The sequence below is a fragment of the Mesoplodon densirostris genome, chromosome 4, assembly GCF_025265405.1.
Source record: "Mesoplodon densirostris isolate mMesDen1 chromosome 4, mMesDen1 primary haplotype, whole genome shotgun sequence".
In the NCBI taxonomy this organism is placed as follows: Eukaryota; Metazoa; Chordata; class Mammalia; order Artiodactyla; family Ziphiidae; genus Mesoplodon; species Mesoplodon densirostris.
In genome coordinates, this window is record NC_082664.1 from 161,120,976 (window position 1) to 161,142,779 (window position 21,804).

General features: G+C 51.0%; 1 protein-coding gene across 1 annotated transcript in view; it reads left to right on the top strand.

Moving 5' to 3' along the window:
- The first annotated feature begins 18,236 nt into the window (after positions 1–18,236).
- The window catches only part of GATA3 (GATA binding protein 3), a 29,140-nt gene continuing 25,572 nt past the window's right edge, over positions 18,237–21,804 (top strand). The window contains exon 1 of the mRNA XM_060097596.1: positions 18,237–18,320. The gene's annotated coding sequence lies outside the window, so the exon portion shown is untranslated. The remainder of the gene's footprint in view (positions 18,321–21,804) is intronic.

Genomic DNA, 21,804 nt, shown 5'->3' on the forward strand with positions numbered 1-21,804 from the left:
AAATGTGCACTGACAGATGAATAGATGAAGAAGATGTATATATACAATGGAATAATACTCAGCCATAAAAAAGGAATGAAATAATGCCATTTGCAGCAACATAGATGGACCTAGGATTATCATACTATATGAAGTAAGTCAGAGGAAGATAAATATATGATATCACTTATATGTGTAATCTAAAAAATAGTACAAATGAACTTGTTTACAAAACAGAAACAGACAAACATAGAAAACAAATTTATGGTTACCAAAGGAGAGGGGAGGGGAGGACTAAAATAGGAATTTGGGAGTAACATATACACACTACTATATATAAAATAAACAACAAGGACCTGCTATATAGCACAGGGAACTCTACTCAATATCTTGTAATAAACTACAATGGAAAGAATTGAAAAAAAGAATCTAGATAAATACATGTATATGTATAACTGAATCACTTTGCTGTACACCTGAAACTAACACGATATTGTAAATCAACTATACTTCAATTTAAAAAAATTTTTTTCATTTAAAAAAGAGCAGTGCTCTTTTGATGCTACAGTCGAGGCTGGAAAGGTGGACAAGACATTAGCCAGGCGATTTTATTACCAAGCTATCTGATTACTGGACACAGAAGGTCACCAGGAGAAAGACTTCCTCCCACTGCCCATTTTCTCCAGCTCAACTTTACACCCATCTGTATAGTACCCAATGGTGGAGAGCGGAGGGAGAGGTATGCCGCTGTCAGCAGGCCTGGATGACCGATGTTAATATGCAGCAAGTCAAAGTGCAATGGATTTGGCATTGGCACTTTCTGATTCTTATGCTGAACAATCTCAGACAACTAGATGAAACGGTAAATCATGGAGGACAAGCCCTTGCTGGCTTCACCCACATTCAGCAGGCACATGGTTGCCTGTCCGTTCCTGAACAACCTCAGGCCTCAGTGCAGGAAAGGGATCAGATAAAGGAAGGAAACCTAATTTACGCTTAAAACAAGGAGGAATTTCTCAAAGCCTTCCGAATGTAGTCCAGCTGGAGGGATGCACTGGAGTCTAGAGCACCCCCTAGTGGAGGAGCTTCCACTGCACACCTCCACCCCCACCCCCACCCCCGGCTTCCCTATGTGCTTAGGAATCCCTTCCACGCACAAGCATTTGTGTTCTGGAGTCACTGCATTCATCTCTGGGCTCAGGCCATGAGGATGGAAATGTCCCGTCACTTCTGCTCCGGCCAATACCGGGGCCACGGCCACATGGACTATGGAGCCCTTGAGATACGGCTACTGCAGCTAAGAAGCTGAATTTTTAATTTTGTTTAATTTTAACTAATTGAAAAAAATTTTTAAATAGTAATTTAAACTAATGGAAAATTTAAAAAATGATAATTTTAACTAATTGAAATGTAAATATCCACAGGTGGCTAGCAGCTAGCACATCACTGCAGTTCTAGGACAGACACAACTGTAGATGTTCTTGGCTCCTCCGCTGTAGCTCTGACCAGGAAGTACTGACATCACAGCCTCACTTCCTAACTGTCTGCCCAACTCTCCCAAGGGCCTCAGCCCCTTGATTGTGAAACAAAGAGGTCCCATGAGATCTACATGCTTCTTGTAGCTCTCACATTCTGTGCTCGAGACTTCAAACGTTATAAATAAATTAGTTCCGTTTCAGAGGTAGCGACATATCAAATCTATCCGATGCCTGTTAGGATGTCAGGTCCATAGGTGAAGGGATATGTGTGTGTTGTGTGAAAGGAACCCAATCAGAAATGATTCACCCTCAACATTTTTAAAGTGTGGATTTCACTGAAAATAACATTAAAAAATAGGCTTAAAGTTAAAAAATTGAAATAAATCAGGATACGAAAAGTAGGCACATCCTTTTCCAGTTGTTTACCTCTTGTAAGAGCACATTTTTAGGAAGAACAGCAGAAAGGCATCTCTCCACCAGGTGCAATGGCTGTAGCAGTGGTGGGGTGGCCGAGAGCTGCTGACGGGGTTGATACATTCCCTAACACTTCCTGCATGGGAGGGTATCTTTAACAGCATAGAGGCATTTATATTGCCTTATTGTCAATAGATGGAAGAAGGCAAGAAAACACAAAGAGTTTAATGTTTTCAACTTACTAACAGTTTTTCATTAAGTCCACATTTTGTATATCTAGGAGTCTGCCCCTATCAGTTATCAGTGGTTTGTATGAGATTGTAGTGAAATTTTTCTATTGCACTGATTCAACCATTAATAGGAGCACACGATGTACTTGTACATATACATACACTGAATCTATGGACTTGTGAACCGCTTCCATGCCCTTTCTAGCATCTTGGATATAATATAAACCCTTTCAACATCTGCTTCATTTCTTGGATGGTTAGTTATTTGTTCAAATGTTTTTATGGACAAATCATTGTCACTGAACTTTGTTTCAAATCACTAAAAACAACAGAGGAGCTCTGCTTATTGATTACAAAATACCAAGCCCTTACTGGAGGGCTTCAAATTACCAGACCGCCCAAACTAAGCTAGCCCACGTTTCAGTTTGTAGTCACGGACAATACAGCAATTTAATGCAGCAGAAATCCTGACCGAATTCAAAAGATGGTATTTCTGCCATAAGAATTGTATTCACCTCCTTTCCCAAGCAACTGGTTAATGCTGACATTTGACAGTGGCCCACTTTGTCTCTGAGAAGTTTGTGGACGCAGATTCAGCTGAAGGATGTTTATATAAAAATACATGGTGTAATTAAGACCTACAGCTCACAGCATTCCCTAAGTATATGTTCATGTATAATTTTTGCAATTACGCAGTTTACAGACACAAAAGTCACATCACATGGCTATCATTTTTAATACGTATCATACACTTAGAAACAAGAATCTGGCTTCATTTAAGCTGTTAATCATGTTTCATTGGTGCTCAAAGATCAGAAGGAAAACAGAAGGTTTGGAGAAATAGTAAGGAAGGGCCCAGGTGAGCTGTCTCTGCCCCAGTCACTGCTCAGGTGTGATGACAGCCCATGTCGCTAAGACAAACAAACCTCAACCCTGCTGTTCGATGGTCTTGGCTGGCATTGTCTGAATTTTTTTTTTTTCCCCACAAGAAAAGCTGGTCTTTCATATTAAGTGGAGTCATGTCAGAAATTGGACAAACAGTATATTCAGAGCTCAAGTGGAGACAGTGCCCTTTATGTAAAGAAGCGGCGCAAGGTTTAAAAAGTGTGCTAGGGTTTCAGTAACTTGATTGTTTAGACTCAGGTGAGGGCACCAATGCTTTGAGCAAAAAAAAAAAAAAAAAAAAAGGAAAGAAAGAAAGATTAATCACGTTGTACCTAAGCCAATCCACTAATCACGAATACAAAATATGGTGCTAAGATATGAAGGCGCTACAGACATGCCACCAAAAGCTGGATGTGAAAGTAAACATTCCTAATTCCCTACCCCCCTCTCACAGCTAATCTGATGGAGCCACCCAATGGCTTTCCACCAGGGTAAAGGGAGCCGGCTGCCTCTGAGTCTAGGCAGGCTTTGAAATGGCCTTCTATTAGAAACCCGGTAGAAGCATCTCCTGGGATTGCTGCGGTGCTCGGTTGCCGCCCGTTGGGGCGCCGCAGCCACCCCGCAGCAAAGCCCATGGAAATGGAAAGCACCACGTGACTGCCCAGGTCCACCCCGTCTCTGTTTTCAAGGTCTTTCCTGAAAGTTGGCCACACAGATAACCTGGTTTCCATGCTATTTATTGCCCAGGAAGGAGGAAGGGTTGAGCCCAACCCCTTGGAGATGTGAACTTGCGGTTCCAGGGAGTCTAGGGGATCAAATCTGATGCTTTCAGGACTGAGCTGCCCCAGAGAGTGAATCCAACCGCAGCTTTCTCTTAGAACCAAAAGGGGAACCGAATTACAATAGCTCTTTCTTATTTGTGACACATGGGGTGGGTGGGGGGGAGAAAAGAAAAGAAAAGAAAGCTTTCGCTAGTACTTTAGGACATATGTAACCTGTGGCTTTTGCAAATAGTCGTTTTTCTACATTGAGAATGAATTCCTCTTAATATTCTTTTTATTAACTGAAACATCATTTTACCCGAGATCCCCATTTACTGGTGGCAAATCTGGGTCACTTTAGAGACCCAGGATCACTTCTCCCATCAAAATTACTTAGTCTGGGGCTTCCCTGGTGGCGCAGTGGTTGAGAGTCCGCCTGCCGATGCAGGGGACGCAGGTTCGTGCGCCGGTCCGGGAAGATCCCACATGCCGCGGAGCGGCTGGGCCCGTGAGCCATGGCCGCTGAGCCTGCGTGTCCGGAGCCTGTGCTCCGCAACGGGAGAGGCCACAACAGTGAGAGGTCCGTGGACTGCAAAAAAAAAAAAAAAAAAAAATTACTTAGTCTGAAAGTTAGGGAAGATTCTATGCTTGGGTCAAACTCCTGCCCTCCTCCTTAGCGTGTTAGCAAAGATAAAATTCAGATGATGTTTTTAGTAAAAAATGATTGCCTTCTTGTAAAAGATTGCACTAAAGACAACAGCGGAATGATGTTTTTTTCCAGCAGCACACAAATTTGGTCTTTGGATCTGGATTTATGAAACAGCTGCCTCTGATGTACTTTGAGGCTTTCGTTTTGGATGAGTTCTGGACATAGCCTGACTTGGGGACCCATCTAGGTAAAGGATGATGTATCTCACCAGGCAAGACATCGTTAAAGATGGTGAAAAACTAACCTCCTCAGCTTTGAAAAATAAATGTTTATTCAACCATCAGTTTTGGGTAAGACTCTGCAACTTCCAACATGTTGACGGGTTGGTCATCTCTGGCCACCATATTCCTCCCAAGTATGGAAAAGCACATTTTTACCTGTTTGTAGCTGCTCAAAAGATGTTTGTGTTGATTTCCCAAGGTTCTGCCACTCTTTTGAAGACTAGATTTCACTGTGTAAAATCCAGTTCCTCAGACCTGCTCGGCTTTTGTGTGGTTGGAACAGCACACCCTGAAAAAGTATCAAGGGTCAACTTGGTTCAGAGGTTCGGCTGACGGTTTAAAGTTATTTAGAGAAAATCGGGTGCTGATGTACTCTGACATAGATTACTCACACACAGAAAACACCTCCTCCTCATTCAAAGGAGCTAAAAATGTAGGCCCCATTTGTGGCACGTTAAATAAAGTTCCCTGCTGCAGGATTATTTATCATGGTTAGCGGTTGCCATCAGTCATGAAAAGTTAACGAAGACCTATTGGGTTTATCTATAGGCAGCTAAACAAACATATCTTGCTCTTCTGTTATCTTCTTGTTAACAAAGCCCTATCAGGGTGTTCTCAGCATCAGCATTTACTGCACAGGGGCCCTTTATCTGGGATGATATATAGGGAGACCATCAATTAGTGTGAGAGTTTGTAGATACCTGCCATATATTCATGAGGGCGAGCGGCTTCCCCGTCTCTTGCTGTCACAGACACGGTGCAGCGCGGTTTTCTAGGTGGTGTCACTGCTCACCTTCTGGGCTTTGGCTGATTTCTGTCGTGGCCATGAAACTGTCAGAGTGCCTTTGGTCCAGGCAGAGCTGTGACTGCAGCAGAGCCAGCGACCAGGGCTGCTGTTCTCAACACACTCACAACACACAAGCCCAGAGGACCCAGGTCCCATGCAGCGATAGTGAGAAAACACACAGAGAAACAGGAGCCTTGGTGTAAGTGTTGCTTTCGCCTAAGCATTTTTAGAAAATTGTTATTACCCAGTCACTTTATACAATTGGAAGTATTGAAGCAGACACTTTAGTTCTGGATGTGTAACCGAGGGAAAAGGGGAGACTGGTCACCTGAATGGCACCTAGAATCTCTAACTTCACTCATTCTGATCCCGACGCTCCTCTGCATAAAGACCATCGCTGGTTCCCCAGGGCCCACAGGACAAAGCCACGTAGCTTGACTCCATGACACTCCACTGCCCTGTGTCCCTACCTCTCCCACCCCTCCCCTGCTGGGGGAACTGCCTTTCTCATCCTTTATCGAACTCTCCGGACCCTTTCCCCACCCCAGTGCCATCGAACTTGCCCTTTCACTTCTGGTATACCTCTTACCCCCTGCACCACTCTGTGAGCTCATAAGCATCCGGAGAGTCAGATCATGCTTCACAATCTGGTTAAACATTCGAAGACACTCCCAAGCATTCTGTCCTCTGGGCTCACACAGCAGGCATTTCCCAGAGTGTTTATTGCATCTGAATGACTTACTTGTTTCTCCTTCCCGCCATTCTACCTGTGCACAGAGACATCTTCTTCCTTTGTGGTCTCAGAGCTTAGCGGGGTGCCCATTATGGGGACACAGTGTTAAAGGAAGGAAGGAGGGATGAATGAAGAAATAGAAATGCCCGTAACCCCACTGATAATCCGCAGCGCACACTGAGGTCTTCTGGAAGGAAAGAGGTCCCAGGAGCAGGGATGAGGGCTGGTCACGGCCAGACAGGATGCGTTACCTGTAGCACAGGGATAAAGCTACCTTACGGGGTGTTCTGAGTTTAATGAGCATTATCCTGTAATGGATGCAGTCACTGTTATGATATAACCAGGTTGTTATTGTTATGGCCTTTGGTGTAAGTGCCCCAGCTTCCCGTAACCTGGACGGCCCTTTCCTTAGAACAGAGTTCCATCAGTTTGGTTTCCCCAAGATAACTCAGCTGCCTGATGAGTTGTGTGACACGTGGTGCCCTACAACACAGGGATGGCGGATTGTCACACCTAAAGCTGACCCTCAGCAAAGACTCCCAGGGCCACCGAGCGTGCTAGCACTATTGTTGCCTCCACTGACCAGCCCGACTGCACAGGGAGCAGGCCCCTGAGGCCCGCTGCGGCCTTTCTCCTCCCATTCCTCGGATGCCCCGAAACCACACTCATCCCCCCACCCCGAGCCAGGCATGTTCCCAAGGCGGCAGGCCGTGTCACCTCCGTGGCTGAGCAAAGCACCCCTCTCTCTGGGGACAGGAAGGGGCGGGGGTCACCCGTGCAAATGGCATCCCCTCTGGCCTTCAGTATCGCCGGTGGGGTCGTGACAGGCCGTGGGCAATTCCGGCCTCGGGGAGGGAAGTTGACCCCTCGCAGCCCCCTGGAGCACCTACACCTGCTGACCAAAGAGCCCCCGACCTTTGCCCCGCCGCTGCTGCACGGCTCTGCGTCCCCGCTGGCGTCTTCAGAGCAGCGAGCCATCTCCAAGGCCTGGTCCTGACGGGAGGGGGGCGGAAGGTGGGGGCCGCGACAGGCCGCAGTGGGGGCGACCCTGGCTGTGGGTGAGGGAAACGGGTCCCCGGGGGACTCCAGGGTGCGCGGGTGCAGGGGCGGCGAGGGCAGTGCCTGGGGCTTGGGGCTGGTGGAGGCCAGGTATTCCCGGGTCAAGGTCACAGAGACCGCTCTGGAGCCCGAGACTCACTCCCTGAGGCCCCGGTGGGTCCTCCCACGAAAAACAAAGACTGGGAGGGGCGAAAGGGAAGAAAAAGTCGGGAAAGAAGGAACGGAGGGAGGGAGGAACGGAGGGAGGGAGGGACGGAGGAACTGGGAGAAGATGGGAAATAGAGGCCGTGCCGTCCTAGGCCCACACAACCGCCCTTTGCGGCTTTGCGGGCCTTGCAGGCTGGGAAGACAGATGTTTGCCGTGCTTGCTTTAACGGGGACCGTTCTCGGGGTCGTGCTCTTGACTGACCGCCCCAGACGGTCCGGTTCTTCCACTCCCCACCTGCCAGCCCCAGCCCCAGCCCCAGGCCGCCGCCGGAAGCCTGAGGACCAAATCCATCCATCTCCGAGCCTGCGCCCCCCTCTGGCCCTTTTCCTGACCTAACTGGGAACAGAAACCTAAGACCCGTGCGCTCCCGGCAGGTGACTTCTCGGGAGCCAGGGCGGCCAGCGCGCCCGGAGGGGCCGGCGGGCGCAGGTCCCCAGGAGGGGAGGAGAAAAGGGGTGTCGCCGAGGGAACACTGCGAGAGAGGGGACAGCGGGTGACTATACATAAGAGGGTAGACAACGAAGGGGCCTGGAAAGCCGGTTCCCGTCTGCACTTAGATGCTGCCCCCTCTGCTTATCCCTGAGGTCCCAGAGGTAGCGTCACAGAAGACCTCAAAGGGCAGATGGGGAAGCGGGGGGACCTCTGGCCCCCGCGCGACGGTGGAGGGTGAGGCGTGGTCGGGCGGGGCCCACGCACCTGAGAGCAGTTAGTGCCAACACGGAGCAGGCCGACGATCCCCCCACCCCCACCCCCGTACAAGTGCAAACTAGTTTCTGTGTTGGGGGAAAAAAGAGAATAAAAGTTTAATAAACGTGTGCTGTGTTGTGAACGACTTTGTGACGACCTCTGTTGCCAATGGCCTATGCACGCGGAATAATGGTCTCCTTGCAGAGAGGGAAATAGCTTAGCGCTATCATCGTTGCCTCGGTAACCATCAGAGTCCCCATCTAGCAAGAGAGAAATGAGTTATGAAAAGGCTTGAGTGAAGAAGGGATTAACACATGATCCCAGGGACAGTATGTCAATCAAAATCAACTGAGAAATTACACTGCTCTATTTGAGAATTTCTCCGGAACCCGCACGGTAGTGGAGTTGGGTGCGTATTTTCTCTCTCTCTCTCTCTCTCTCTCTCTCTCTCTCTCTCTCTCTCTCTCTCTCTTTAATTTGAGAAAGAAGGGGGAAAGTAGCATCGTGATTAGTCTTCGCGACTATCGCTGAGAATTACACTGAGGAGAGGGAAAGACTCACCAAAAGGAGGGTTAAGTAGACACCCCCCCCCCAGCCCACCCGGCACGTCCGGGCACCTGCCTCTTGTGTTCCGGCCCCCGCGCTCCTCCTGTCCGCGGCACTCACCCCCCACTCCGCAGGCACCGGACCGGAAGGCTAGAAGCCCGGGGGCCAGGCGCTCGGCCTCGGACGGACCCCGAGCTGCGCCCGAGGAGGCGGAGGTGGGGAGCGGGGGGCTGGGAGGGGCAGGGCAGGAAAGACAGTGCGGACATGGCTCACGGTCCTGGAGCCTGAGCGGTAGCCTCCGAAGCAACCTCTTGCCGGCTGCCGACTGGCTCGACTTGATTTTCGACTCAGCGTTCGGCGAAATGAATCGTCGAGTCTGGTGCACACACACACCCCCCACACCCCCGACCCGCCCGGTAGCCGCCAGCCCTCAGCTCCCACCCCCAACCCCCCAGCTCCTGAGGCTGGCGGCTGAGAAGCCCACGCACGCAGATCAGCGCGGGTGCAAACACAACCCCCCACCTTGCTTGCGCACAGGGACCTGGGTCTCAAAAATTAAAATAACTAACTAAATAAATAAAGACACCGTGAAGTCCTAAGGAGCGGCCTTGGGTTAATCGATTTCTAACCCCGCGCGCGGTGCGCCTGCAGCTCCGCTTTGCGCCCAAAGGCTGCGTCCGCTTGGGCTTCCGCTCTGGCTCTGGAGTCGGGAATTTTGAAGGAAACCTCAATCCGCACCCCCTCCCCTCCCAAAAAGAGGATGCTCTCTTTGGGAAACACTTGAGAGGCACAAGACTGCGGGAGAGAGAGCGCCTAAAGAGTCTGGGTGGGCTGGAGCAGGGCACGCGGGACTTCCCTAGACGGAGACCCCGAGAATAATCGAGAATAACCGCCATTGCTCCTGGAGGCCGAGCCCGGGGCGGGGCAGGGGTGCGGGGGGTGGGGGAGAACCCTGCAGGCTGGACTGGGGGAGTTTGAAGCTCTCGCTGCTGGAAGTCTGGCCAGCGCCTGTGGCCCAGATCGGGGGTGGGGGTGGGTACCGGGGTCCCCAGGGCGCATTGCGGCTGCAGACCTGGTCACCTCGGGGACGTCCCCCTCCTTATAAACCGCTCTGGGCCCGCAGCCTGCTTTTTCCGCAAGAAGAAGGGACCTTGGCCATCCTCTGGTCCTACCCCCTCAATTAGCAGGTGGGGAAACTGAAGCCTTGAGGCAACACAATGATAAAAGGTACCCGTTGAAGCGCTGGAGAAGCGCCCAATTCCTTAACTTCGCTTTAGAAAATTGGCCTCATTATATAAAAATAAAAGTTTTAAGGAACTTTCCTCCAACTGAGAGCCTTGCTTTGCCCTGCGGGGGCGAGGAGGTGCGTGGAGGCGCTCTCAGCCCACGTGTGTCTGGGTGTTCATTCCTCATTCATTCATTCATGCATCATTCATTCATTGGCCTTCCCTCCGCCCGCCTTACTCCCCCGCGAGTCCCACACAAGTTTCAAGTCCCGAGCGCCCTGCGCGGTTAACTAAATCGCCTTGACCCCGGCGCTATTTGATATTTGCCTCCTTGACACTCATTTAGGGGCTTGGAGCAGCGACGCAGACATTGGACAACTCCAGCCTGAAACCGAAGCCTTACGGAAGGGGGGGACGGGGAGAACCTGATAGCTGGAAACTCGTTTTCTCCAAAGGCTTTCGGGACATTTTAGCCCGGCTCCAGGTCCTCGGAGCGCCAGGGCGCCGCCAGTGCGGGTGTAAACGTTAAATGTTAGCTATTTGTTCCGATGATTGGCATGGAAATCGACTCTTTCTTGTCTTCTTTTTTTCCTCCTCCTGCCTCTTTCCTTTCCTTTCTCTCTCTCCCCTCCGGATTCCCACAAATACTAATTCAACCAGTGGCTCCTCTAATCCCCCTTCCCTCCCGGCCCCGCCGCCACCCAAGTCAGAAGACTCCCGATTTGGGGAAAACTAACACAACAATAACAACCCAGGCGAGGCAAGGGGCCACTTTTCTGGTTTCGCTCCACTTCTGGAGGCGACACTATTCAGTGCGACGGACTCCTTGTCTCCTTTACTTAGTCCCTTGTATCTTTTTTCTTTTCCTTTTTTTTAAAAAAATTTTTTGGCCTTTCATTTCTTTTAAACAGCGCTGGAGGGAATAAAGCGTTGGTGGCATATTAGAAATTCAGGAGCGCTGTGGTCTCTATTAACATGACCAGATAAGGGAGTCGCCTGGTTTCAAAACTTGCAGTTTCTGCTTGAAGGGAGCAACCCAACAGAGCATCTTACTCGGACCCTGACCCGGCAATGACCGGCTGCCCAGAAAGGGAGGAAGGGCCACTCAGTTGAGGCTGGGTGCCAACGGCACTCCCCCAGCCCATCCACGTTCCAGATCTCAGCCCAATCCCCCCTACCCCACCCCCTAATTCTCTAAATAAACCCATTCATTCCAGACTCCCCCATTTCCAGAGGCTCGTCTTACCCCTCCCACCCCCTCCCCATCATAATTCTCCATTTCTCTTATTTGTTCTGTCACTACCTATACCTTCTGCCATCATAACCTTTTCAAACTCTGATTAGTGAGGCTTTATTCGCCTCACTCACCCTTTCCCCCCCGCACCCCTGTCTCCCCTTCTCCCTCCTCTCCTTAAAAGATTTTGGAGCTGAGAAGATAAGATATGCAATCCTCTATCGGGAATCCTGTAATATTAAAGATCAAACGTGGCATCAGTGGAAGACCAAATGCAGAGAGAAACAAAAGGGGGAGGCTAGGAGATGCTCATCAGCTAATTACAGCTGCAAATATTATGCAAATTTATCTTGGCACAGAAATGGAGAAAGCGAGTTTAAGTGTGGAGATAATGCTGGAAAATTGAATGTTCATCTGGGCATGGGAATTGGCCCAGCAGGCTCCATTGGTCTGTTTCATCTAGGGAAGCACCGTTTTTATACTCCTATCAGAGCATCTGCTCTTCACCGGTTGGGGCTGAGAAATTAATATTACTTATAATTGATACTTGAAATTCTTGGAGTGATGTGTCCTAAAGAGCGGGAAAAGAGAGGAAAAGGGAGAGGGGGAAGGGATGAAAAGGAGGCGGGAAGGGAGAGAAAGAGAGGAGAAGGAGAGGCAAGTCCTACAATATTGGACCCAGAATTGGAACTAGACGTCTTAAGTCCACTGAACTAAGGCCAAAGTGAACAGAAAGAGAAAATATCCCAGAAAATCAGGTCTCTCTCTCTCGACCACCCCCTAAAACCTGAAATAGCTTTATAATCAAGATTCAAGCTTTTAAAATCTGTAATGATTTGGCTGCCTACTTGGCTTGAGAGAGTGAGGGCAGGATCGGGAGTGGAGGCTTGAACTCCAGGTAGCTGGGAACCTACGGTGGCCTCAGGAAAGGCGGCAAGATGGGTAGAAGTGACCAAGTGGGACTCTTTGCAGATCTAAGCAGAGGGAGGAAAGTAGATCTGGCTCCATAGACCCTCACCCTTGCTTCCGCCCCAACTGTTCCCCCACTTTTACCGGCCTGTATTCAACTTTCTTGAACTTACTCAAAAACTGCCTGGGAAATTATATTCCCAGGAAACAAACTCTATATCCTTACACTTCATAAGTTAATGTTCTTAAGCGTAGGGGAGGAAGGGAGATAATAGAAACTACAGTGAACAGAAAAGAGTTCTTAAAAAAAGAATCAAGTCCTCCTTCCCCCTCGCAGTACAAAGTCTACTACAACCTAGAGCAAACGTAGAGAATGTCAGATGAGCATTAGTCGGGTGCAAGCCATCCAATTACCAAGAAATTATGATCTGACGTCAGGAGGAACAATTGGAGAGCGAATATGTATGAATCGCCTTTCACTGGTTTGCATATTTGCAACGATTGTTTCATCCAAGCAACAAGAAGGTAATCAACAGGCACAAAAAGCTTAAAGAGCAAATTACTAGTGACTCCTGCCCCTTCTACTTCCTGAAGCCAGGAGGTGGCTAGTGCTGTCAGGGGTAGGGCGGGGACCTCAGGTGTAGCCTTGGATTCTGAAATCCATACTGAAAGAGGCAGAGAGGAAAGCCTGTTGCGTTTAGATGACTTTTGTTCCATGGGCATTAGGGCAAAAGACAAAAGAAACAAAAATGCCAATTATTGTAACTAATTAACCATTAAATGAGATGTGTGTCCTCTCTAACTCTAAAGGAGGGAAGATGATGAGGGTAGGTGGGTGGGGGGCTCTGGGAGAACAGGCGGATCCACCCACCACTCTGCTCTGGGGGAAGGAAACCTGTACAATTCTGCATGTGTTAATAGACAAAGCCAGAGGAGCTGAATATATATAAAAATATATACTTAAAAAAAGAGAGCAATGAATACCAACGAGGAACCTGGAATTGATCTTTTTTTTTTCTTGTGTACTTGGAATGGGGCTGGAGTGGGCAGCGGGCAGGGTAGGAGCTTTGTTGGGGCAGGAGATGGTGAGGAGAGAAGAAATCTCAGAAAAATTAACATTATTGGTATCTTTCTATATAAAGATGCAAATGGCATTTTATCTCAACTTGGCTCTGTGCTTTCGTCAGTGTTTATGATTAATTATCTCTTTTTTCATAAAAATAAATCATGTTAAAAATTGGGATCTTGGTGCTGGGGAGAAACTAAGCGCTGGTTTCAGGTCGATCTTGTTAATTTCAGCCTGAAATTGACACACTAATTAAAGAGCAGAGCGGTAAAGCACGAGCAGGCAAGATTATACCCAGCTCTTTTTTTTTTTTTTATCAGATCTACCTTATATTTTCCCAATTAAAAACTGCAAAAAGCAGTTTCATTGCCCCGGGATAAAAAATAAGGGCCCCCTTTCACAACGTTGGCCATCACTTTCTACCATCAGATTCATTGTGATGTATTAGATGCAATAAATTATCCCATGTAACAAAACATTGGGAGCTGAAAGGCAGATAATCTGGAAAGCGGAGATAAGGATTCATTATTCCAAATCATTATGAATCCAACGTTGCCTCTGACTTCTTTCTTAATCAGCTCCTCTGATCCTGGATATGTGAGCAGTACAGATAAGGAAAGAGTCGTTTATAATTCTCCACCTCGTCTAATATTTTAAAATAAAGTCAGAGGCAAGAAAACGCCATAAAACACTGGTGAGCAGGCAAGCGCCGAATGAAAAATCACTTCCATGTTATTATATCCACAGTAAGATTTAATTAAAATTCTCCACGTCCACGTGCGTTATTTTCAGATAGGATTTTTTCCCATCACGTAATAATTGATAGGAATTTGCAAACGGGGCTACTTATTTAGGGCGCCTGGGTGGAATAGGTCTGATTTTTTCTTTTTTTAATTTCCAGTCATTGCTTTGTGAAACTTTCATTTGAAACATCCTTGGTTCCACACCACCCAGCACACCCCCCCGCCCCCCGCCCCGCAGTTTTGGTTAGAGAAACACAGGCAAAGTACTAGACCAGAAACTTGAGTTTAATAAAAATGTTCTGTTAAAAAGAAAAAAAAAAGAAAAATGAAAGAACTGTCCCCACCCTAGAGGGCCGTTTACTCCCTCTCAACACCCTACCCACCCTACACATTTATAATAAAATAAATCTCAGTGAGTGTGCTTGAAAGATTGGAACTTTTAAACCAGGGCTAATCTGAGTGTGCGTTTTCGTCTGGCAAAGAGTGAACTTAGACGAACTAAGCCAATCTGAGGGTATATAAAGGGCGGTAGAAAAATGGACAAGAGGAACGACGGTGTAGACCGATGCACAGGACAAAAAAATATTACCTGTGTTTTACGGAAAACAAACGGGATGTGGGAAACCTGGAAGAATAAATATATGGTCCCCCCCACACACCAGCTCTGCTTAGAACAACTTTAAGTGGCGACACATTCTTAGTAAGATTGGAGATTCTGCCAGCGATTATTTCTTCCTACGGGGTCTCCTTTTTCTTTAACCAACAGGTGAAGTTCCTATCTGCGCGGCCATCGCAGAGATCCAGGGACACAGTGTTTCTATTATTATCTGTTAGTCATTTACTGATCCATCTTCTACCTCACATGCCCAGCGACTTCCCTTTATAGTTAAAATCCAATCAAACGCCTTAGCTTGTGGGACTGCGGTCCGACGCACCACGGGATTGAAAGCAGTCGATGCTGGTGCCAATTAGGATGGTGTGATTGCCTCCAGGAAGAACCCAAACCCAGCTCAGTCCCCAGGCCCTGGAGCCTCAGAACAGTTCTCTATGTGGTTCAGCCTCTGAATCCAACCCGGGGCAGGAGGATCGCCTGCCCAGGGTTAAGGGATTAAAAGGCCGGTGGTTGGTGCTGGGGGCGGGGATGGGGAGAGTCAGGGGTGCAGGAACAGGTGAGCCGCACCTGAGTGTCCTCTGTATGTGGTGGGGAGCTGAGTCCCTGCCTTCTGGCACTGGAGCTCCAGGCGCTCACCAAGCAAGGATTCCTCAATGAAAAGGCTCACTGGAGAGTCCTGAAACCTTAGGGGTGAAGTCACCCTCTCCACCTTGGACTTGTTAGGACTGGGCAGCTCTGAGCACCCTGGAATCCGTGGCCCCTCAGCGTTTAACATAGTCGCCCCCGAATAAGAGAGGGTCTTTTTTTGCTGTCTCTCACGCTCAAGTACACACACGCACACACACGCGCAGAGACCTGAACCACGAATCAGCGAGCCAGGGTGGTAGCTTTTAAAATTCAGAAAGCGACTTGTAGCTTCATAAAAGCAACGTCTTTACCGTGTGCATGGGCCGGTGTCCGCGAATCTCGAATAAATCTTTGGCCTGTCTGGCTAAGCGACCAGCGTCTTTCCTTCACTTTGTTTACTTCTCAGGATAAATTCTCTCCTTTCTTCACCCCTCTTTCCCCCCACCGTCAAATCTCCCCCAACCCTCCTGGAATAATTCACTCCTGGACCCTAATTAGCAGCACTTTCCACCGCTAAGTCCATCAAGATAACAAGAAATGCCCAGCTGGCATTTCTTCTCTGAATCTTGCCCCTTTCTGGCCATTAAATTCAAAATCAGTTATATTTTAATTAAGTCCTTTGGATCTTTTGTTTTTAAAGCCCGAGTGTCTTTGGCAGTCGAATTCCCTTAAACTAAGCCTTCCTTTACTAAAGGTAGAATTGGGCGATGGGGGAGCGGTGTGCACGCGATCAGATTTCTCAGTCCCTTAACCAAAGAGTCACTTTAGACCCAGAGACAAGCAAGTGCCCGCGTCAGCAGAAAAGGAACGGGGACAGGGGCCGCCAGACCGGCCGGAACCGGGCGGAGGGTCGCGGGCGCGCGCTGGGGACAGGGTGGCGAGGGTGGGGGTGGGAGGGGTGGCGGAGAGGGAGCTGGCCCGGGGTTCCAGGGGGTGCAGGGCAGGATCCTGATTCTACGGGTAAAGGTCTTTCAGGTTGGAGGTGACTCTGTGGTGGGGGAGGGAGGAGGGGGGAGTGGGGGAGGGATGGGAACCTCCAAAGGGCCCAGAAGCCGGAGGGCAGCTGGAGAAAGAGGCAAATGGCCCCACGGGCCTGGTGGACCGCGAGGCGGGGGTACTGCTAATATCCAGTTTAAGGAGACAACTACCGCCATCTGGGTGATGGATGACCCCTCCTGGGCCCCGGGGTCCTACTCTCCACGAGGCAGCGAGTGAGGAGGAGCGAGGTGGCCTAGGGACCCCGAAGGGCCCGGAATCCCCGCGGCCCAACCCTTGGCGGCCCTCCCGGCACATCCCACAGCTCCCCGAGATGCGCCAGGGCAACAGGTTGGGGGAAAACTGTCAAAAGAGTGACCTTCTCCCCAGCGATCGCGAAACGCGCGGCCCTGCGGACCCTGCGCCCTGGCGCCGAAGAACTTGGCTCCGCCACTTGGTGGCGGAAGGCGGGGGCAGAGGGCAGCAGGGCAGAGGAGGGGGTGAGTCGGGACGCTAGGCGGACTTTGGGGCTTCCTCAGGGGCAGGGAGACCCCTTTCCTCTCCTGGCCAGGTCGGCAAACGATATAAGCCCCTTTCTCCAGCGGCTCTCGGCTTAAACCTGGCCCCGGACGCTGCTGAGCGGGGCGCAAAGCCGTCGGTGCTGTGTCTGAGTTCAGGGGCCTTGAGCGGCTGCAGGCAGGCTGGGCTCCAGGGCGGGAGCAGCAACCCATCCCCGACCTGGATGCCCGCCACCTGGGCAGCGCTGGGTACCTGCTCTCCTCGACCCTCCCCCACTTCCCCTCGCGTCGCCGCCCCACCTCTTCCCACTCACTCTGACCCTGCTGACCAATGGCCTCGTCCTCCCCCCAAGGGACAACCACCCCTGAACGCTTGGCACCGTCAAATCGGGTCACTCCTTCCTACCGAACTGGTTCCAAGCACAAGAAACTTGTTGACTTCCTGGCCCAGCGTTGGACACATTTTATTTCTCCCCGAAGATTGATTTATTTTTAAAGTCAGTCTCCATATTCTTATTGTATAAATATTGTGAAGGGAAAACTCTACCTGTCAAAACAAATGGATGCTGACCTTTCTACCCCAATGTTTATGGAGTTTCATTTTACTCGTGCCAAATTTATTCATGGCAGAGTCCCTCCTTGAATTATTTTGACCTCCCACCAGCAGAAGTAGGGATGGTACAGGAGAGGGGGGTTTCAAAGGGGAGGTCTGGAGTTTGTTGGGTCCAGTGGTAGACTAGTAAGATCATTTGCTTTCTGATATTTTATCTTCAGAGTGACCTCTGATTCTTGCTCCCTTATCTCGCTCTCCTAGAAGGTTAATTTCCCCTAGAAGTCTTCTTGAAAGAGCTTGGGAACCCTAGAGAGCCCATCCCCAAACCTCTATTTAGTGGGTGCACAGGTATCGCTACCTCCAAATGTTTTTATGGTGACCATGAGGAGAGCCAAAGAGTAGCAAGCAAGCCCAGAGCTGTCACTGGCCACCCTACTTTTCCTAACTTTCACCGGCCAGCTGTGGCTGCAAGTACCGGAAGGTAGCGTGTATTCATTTTTGAAGCGTCAGCATATACAGAAACGGGTGGAACGCTCAGATTGGGGGGGGGGATGACCTGAGGGGCAGAGACCCTGCTAATGGTGGCCGAGAGGTTTACTTCTAGATGCTCCCACTGGGTCCCCACTTCCTCCCAAAATGGGAGAGAAACTCTGCAAAAGCTTTTATATCTATGGTAGCTAATGACCCAGTCAACATTACTGGTAATATTTATAGTGTTAATTCCAGCCCTGCTAGAGACAGTGGACTTTGTAGGTGCCAGGGGCTTGGTCACATTTCAGGCAGTCTTTCCCCATCCCTCAACTCTGCCAGTGTCACACACTCCTGATGTGCGGTTTGCCTGTTTGCAAAAAGGGGTGAAATTCATTCCTCCCTCAGTCTTCCTCCCTCCCTCCCTCCCTCCCTTTCCCCCTTCGCAACCCGGAAGAGCTCCGCTCTCTACAGTGAGCAGAAGGCGGGGGAGGGTGTTCCTAGGAAGGATGCACATCACCCAGGTTTTACTTCTCGCTGGAAGCCCGCGTGAGATGCCGTAAGCAGCTGGGGCGGTGAGGACCGCAGCGGCGACAACAGTGGCTAAGTCTGCCTGTCATTTCTGCCTTCAGACCTCCAGCAAGTCAGGAAAAAATAAAAAACAGCTGGCCGCCGAGAGCAGGCTACCCAGGTCAGTGAATATCACTATCTTCTGTCTCTAACTCTGCAATGGCTTTCCCTGCCCCACGTGAAGAGAATTAAGAGGAGGACTCCACTCCAGAGAGACAGCTGCCCCTGGAAGAAAGTGAACTAGACCCCAGTCCTTATTGTTCTTTCTGGTCCGTGGAAATCTTTGGCTTTCTGCAATGACCTTGGGCGCGCGTGGTGTGTGCATGTGTGTATGTCCTTGTCTGGAGGAAAGAGCCAGTAGAACTAGGCACGCAAAGAAAAACTAAACAAAAATAAGAGATGGTGGGAATGCTTGGGAAGGGCTGGACATACATTTTCCCCTTCAGGGAGGGCAGAGGGTTGGGGAATAGAGCCAGTTTGAAGGAGCATCTCAGCCTTCTCCCCAAGGTGGCTGCAGGGTCCAGTGTCAATTTCATGTTTATTTCCCTCTGCCTACAAGTGACTGTTTAGGCTCATTGTCTCTGCATATAATTAAAGAAACAGCTGTGCACTGTGGGTTGAAAGTTGGAGCCCAGATGTGTGGGCATCTGGCATCCCTTGGAGATGCTGGTGGCTGGCAGACGCCTTTGCTTCCAGGAGCACCCTGAGGTGGGTGAGAAAACCACAGCCTGGGAGGGAGGGTGTCCAGGGTCCTGGGGAGTGGGAGGGGGAGAGGAAACAAGAACTCTACTTTCTCCCGGGACATTGGACCAACAGACCTCCAAGTCGTCACTCAGTCAGAAGCAGTTCCCAACAAAGACAGATAACGTTAAAATGCAAGGGAAGTTGAGTGACCCTGAGTAGGAGAGTTGTTTTTATTCACCTTTCCTTCCTCTCAGACACCGCAGGGTGCTTTGAGGAAGTGGACGTGAGTGAGTCTGTCCAGGGCAGGGGATGGAAAGGAGTCTAACCCGGAGGATCTCTCCTTTGCTTGGTTCCCAGTTCACCTGTGCTTTTCTCTTCCTCTGTCACCCACATTCACCGGGGCACTGGGGTTGTGGGTGGAGAATGAAGAAGTTTAAAGGGACAGATAATAATAAAGTAACATTTGCAGCCCTCCCATCCCTTAGTGGTTGTGGTAGAAAAGGTGTGTGTGTGGGGGGGCTGTTGGTTGTGTGACAGGCTTGGGGCAGGGGGTCCCAGTCAGACTGGTAGAGTCAATCGAGGTGGAGTCCTGGATAGGAGATGCTTGCAGGGCCCCAGTAGCTGGTTGTGAGGAGGGGTCTTACCATTAAACCTTTAAAATGTGTGATTCTGAGGGAAGGATTTGCTGCCCATTTGAATCTGGGGTGGGATATGGTATCCAGGTCAGACAAAGCAAGACCCAGGTGGGTGTAGACCCAGGGTCTTAGGGGTTCCCATATCGATTTTGCCTGGGACCAGGCAGGAGGCCCAGCTCCCAGCAGTAGCCCTGCCAGGCCTAAAGTTCCTGGATGGAGAAGGCAGCTGGGGTCTGAGGAACCGGGTGAGTGGTGTTCCCTACACAAGCCCCGCACCCCACGGGCCCCCCTCCCTTCTACACAGAATCTCCACCCACCCTGCCCTCCCCCCGACCCCCGCGAATCAGGATCGGGGTTGGTCTTTCCTGCCAAAAGCCCGGAGACGGAGGAAGCTGCATTTTGCTTTATTTGTTATGTTCATCCTGCCTTTTTGCCAAGGATACAGGAGGTGGGGGTGAGTCGGGGGATGCAGTGAAGGGGTGGGAGTGGGCGCCCTTGGGTGGACGCCCAGCAGCGCAGGGCCACCCTGAGAGGCCTGGGAAAAGGGCAGGTACGCGGGAGCCGGGTGGCTGAGGACCCCTCTTCTGGAGGTTAAGGCAATTTGTGCCAGGGACCTCGGGAGATAGCAGGGAATTAGAGATGCAGATAAGGTAGTGGGGGCAGAGTCCGAAGGCCCAGTGCTCTCTGGCAGCCGGTTATTCTAACCATTTCGGCTGCGCTCAGGTGTGGTCTCCTCGGTGTTCCAGCCCTTTCGCACAGAAAAGTGTGTTCCTTTTGTGGTGTGTCTTTATGTGCGAGCCAAATATTTCTGATCACCTCTTTTTCTTAATGGTGGGAGTAACCGAGCGAGCGGGCCAAGGAAGCCCCGGATCTGGAGTCCGAACCCCGCTTTTTGTTCCTGGCCGCTGGGCAGCCGGGACTAGAGGTGGTGACGGGGTGCGGCGGTTGGAAGGAAAAGAAAGAAACGTGGCCCAGGGCGCTCGAGCGGAGCTCTCCCTGGGTGTGCGTCGCTGCGGGTGTGCAGACACACGTGTGTGGTTGCTGTTTTGTTTTATATAACAAATTGCTTGGGGTCCGCGAGGTGGCAGGCGGCGGAGAGCCGCGCGCGAGCCGGGGCCGCCGGGAAGAGGCGGCGGCCGGGCGCAGTCCTGGAGGGAGGGAAGGGCGAAGGGTGGGCGCCTGGGAGCCGGGCAGATCCACAGATTTTACCGTGCGCTCTCCAGCGTGTCCAAAGGAAGACACAAACACTTCGTGCCTCTGCTGTCTGCTCATCGGAACGGAATTACCTTCCCCCGTTTCCCTCTCCCTGTCGTGAAGTCCCCTGCCCTCGAAGCTCACTGTCGTTGTCCAGCAATCGACACCCCAGTTTTTCAGGCTAATCTAGAGAAGTAAAAACACAGTAGCCCCAAGAGAAAGCCCTCCTTCTCCTGAAATGCCAAAATGAAGTGGCCGGCGGAGAGTCGGCCGCGGCGACCGCTGGGACTCGGGGCTGGCCTGGGGCCTCTAGAGGTGCGCGGCGGTGAGGCGGCGGGCGACAAACCGGGGGCGCTGGGAAGCTAGGGGAGAGTGGAGCCGGTGCCCCACGTGCACCCCTCCTGCCCCCAAAGCGCGAGGGCCTGTTGTTCACGTGGGTGAATCCCGCACTGCTGACTCCTTTCCTGGCTGCGGTGGCCGCTCCCATCCCTGGGCGTCCCGGAGGCTTCAGCGGTGCGGCCTGAGGCCCCCCCAGGACGAGAGCCTGGGGTGAGGCTCCGCTAGCCGCTTCCTACGACAGTGGTGCCGCTGGGGCGGGACAGATAGCCTGTAGCCGCGGAGACGCCGCGGGGACCCGCTGGAGCACCTCCATCCCTTCCCTTCTCTCGCGGCTCCACCTGTCCCCCAGGCCCCCAAAGCCAGGAAGGAGGGAGAGCTCGGAGGGGCCCCCTTCCTCCAGGGTGACTCGCATTCCTTTCAACTGGCCCTCAAGGGGAAATCTTTCTCCCCAATCCAACCCCGGGGCTCCCCCCATGGCCAACCCTCTGACGTGCATTGTTAAACTCGAAAACAGAAATCCCCTGTCGTCTCCCTCCCCTCCCCCTTTCCGCTACACCCTTACCTACCCAATTTTTATCTCGCTACCATCAGGGTTTTTCTCTACGGGGGAGAAAAGGGTAGCGACAGAGGGAGGGCCAGGATCCCTCCAGAAGCTGGAGGGCCCGGCCGGGCGGTAGGGGCGGATTGGGAGGGGGTAATCTCCGAGGGCATCTCCTCTCCGACGTCTCTTGCCGCTCCTCCTGGCCCGAGCGG